We start from the raw sequence: 3093 nt of genomic DNA, 5'->3' as shown, positions 1-3093 counted from the left end.
CAGGAATAGACCGCTCCACAGTCAGATGATGATTCTAGAAGCTGCCAGTAGAGCCCACAACTATGGAAGCCCATTCCCGCCACCTAAAAAATAAAATAATTAAATAAAAAATATATATTATTATGTTACATATATTATTATAAACTGCTATCTCATTATTTTGAGAAAGTAAGTAATTATTTTGAGATACTAAGTAATTCTTTTGAGATTGAAAACCCCCAAAAGCAAGCACACTTGCTACCTTAAAATAATGACCTAGTATCTCAAAATAATAAAACTGTACTCAAAATAATGACACAGTATCTCAAAATAATGACTTAGTATCTCAAAATAATGAGATAGTACTCAAAATAATGACACAGTATTCAAAATAATGACACAGTATCTCAAAATAATGACACAGTATCTCAAAATAATGACTTAGTATCTCAAAATAATGACACAGTATCTCAAAATAATGACACAGTATCTCAAAATAATTACTTAGTATCTCAAAATAATGTACTCAGAATAATGACATGGTATCTCAAAATAATGACTTAGTATCTCAAAATAATGACTTAGTATCTCAAAATAATGAGATAGTATCTCAAAATAATGAGCTAGTACTCAAAATAATGACTTAGTATCTCAAAATAATGAGATAGTACTCAAAATAATGGCTTAGTATCTCAAAATAATGAGGCAGTACTCAAAATAATGACTTATTATCTCAAAATAATGAGCTAGTACTCAAAATAATGACTTAGTACTCAAAATAATAACACAGTATCTCAAAATAATGACTTACTATCTCAAAATAATGAGATTGTGTCTCAAAATATCGACTTACAATCTCAAAATAATGGCTTAGTATGTCAAAATATTGAGATAGCAGTTTACTTAATAAAATTTAATGGTGGGAATGGGCTTCGATACAGAACAGCCCAGCCTAATGAATATATATCCCATCATTCCTACTTGCACATATGTGCAGGGTGGTCTTGCTTTTCGCAAGAGTGACAATCTGCATCTTTTTGTAGGTTGCAGCTATCTGAGGCATGTGGCTCCTCACAGTAGCAGCATGCTAGTACCTGCACTTCTTTGGCTGAAATTGCATATACCATAACTATCTATCGTCGATTGTCACATAGCTGAGGTAGAGGCTGCAGTGTTTCCGTTTCAGATAAGGGCCAAGATGCATAAATCCGTGCCCTGGTATTTGATGTTCTGGGCCCTGGTATCTGATCTGGTCCTAAGCTGGATATTTTAAAAGAAATTTCAATATGTTACATTATATTTTAAGCCTCATTTCAAGAGTTTTAAAAGTAGCAGTTGCAAAGACCTTCAAAAACGTCATGAAGAAACTGGCACTCATCAGGACCACCCCTGGAAAGGAAGACCAAGGGTTACCTCTGTAGCACAGGAAAAGTTCATCAGAGTTAGCAGCCTAAGAAACTCTTTTATGTTTATCCAATTATTCCTTATGTGTTCCTATATAGCCTGCATGACTTTATAATCTTCATAATGTAAGATAAAAATAAAATAAATAAAAACACTGAATGAGAAGGAGTGTCTAAACTTTTGACTGGTACGGTATAGAGAACATAAAACAATTAATTAAATAATTTGAATGAATAAACTGGTTGTAATGGATCTGTAGAAGCAAAAGATAAACTTTTAATTGGAGCTACTTTTTATCTCCAACACTAACCCAGAACACCTACATTCATGAGTGGTCCTCTGTGGTCCTCCGGTAATTCTAGTCCCATCCAGACGCACATCTCAGAGTTTCATCACCTGACGTTTAATAAAATAGCTTTTTGTCCACTGCTACGCACCATCATTAACATAAATAACTTTGGACATGCGTAAATGTAAACACGAAAGCGAGTGGAAATGGAGGAGCTACTGAACGCAATGATGTCACGTGACCGGGAAAGCCTAAAAACCATAGACTGTATATAAAGATGGACGCCGTGTCGCCGTTCCCATTCATTCAATGAAAATGAAGCCAAAATCTTCCGCCATTTTTGCGATTCAGAGACCAGAGTCTGCGCAGTAGAGACCAGAGGAGGGAGAAAGGCTGTGGAGAGACCGCCTACTCATTTAAATAACCCCGCCCCTGAGGGCTGCCTCGCGGTCACAGACTGCAGAGCGGGGCGGAGCGGAGCTGACGGTCTGTTATTGGTCCCGCCCATAAGCAGCCCTTTTACCATAACCACACCTTTTTTGAATAGAGCCGAATAAAGTTTTAAAAAACGAATTCTGTGGGATATAAAAATTTGACAATATAAACAGAGGTTACACTAAAGCTGTTGCATTTAAATAATGGAGGTAGAATTACAGTATATTAGAAAAAAACGTGATTGAAAGTTGTCTGTTTTGCCATTGAAACCTATGGGGATGGGTGGAGTTACACAGCTTTCTGCAGCCGAACAGCAGGGGGCGCCCGACCTGTGGTGGCTTCACTTTTAAGAGACGATGCTCTGTCCAGCTATATACAGTCTATGCTAAAAACTCACTGGTCCTCCTGCTTTTTTAATTGCAGTCTGGATGCAAGAGTTTTATCACTGAGTAGAAGTGTGAACTATTCTTCAGAGATGTCCCCCTGAAAAACTAATCCTGTCCGGATAGGGCTTTAGACACTTCATTAGTTAAATTAAAAAATAAAGTGAGTCAAAGTGAAGGACAAAGTGCGGTAAGGAACTTTTCGTATCTTTTAAAGGGGAATTAAAGCATCTGATTTTTGCTGAATCCACCCTCATCTCAAATTTGGAAAAGGCTAAAACATGGGAGGGGTGTAGTTTGGGAGAGGTATTGGGTAATGTATGGGTTTAGAGGCAGGGCAGGCAAGCATTTTTTATAGGTTAGGAAATGTTTATAATAATGTTAATCAGGACTGGTATGTTTCATCACTTTAAAGGAACACATTTAAGCTATTAATGGAAAAAATATGGTTTAGGGTTTAATGGGTCTGTGACATATAAATCTCGATGGGTTCTTTTGGGTTAAACCGTTCTGGGGGGAAAAACTACATTACCCATAAGCCCTACCGGTGGTGGGCGTTACCAGACCGTGGGCGTTAACAGGGTGCGGCTTTCTTAGTAACAC

The sequence above is a fragment of the Astyanax mexicanus genome, chromosome 25, assembly GCF_023375975.1.
Source record: "Astyanax mexicanus isolate ESR-SI-001 chromosome 25, AstMex3_surface, whole genome shotgun sequence".
In the NCBI taxonomy this organism is placed as follows: Eukaryota; Metazoa; Chordata; class Actinopteri; order Characiformes; family Acestrorhamphidae; genus Astyanax; species Astyanax mexicanus.
The sequence above is the reverse complement of the archived record's forward strand: the minus strand, read 5'-3'. Positions refer to the sequence as shown.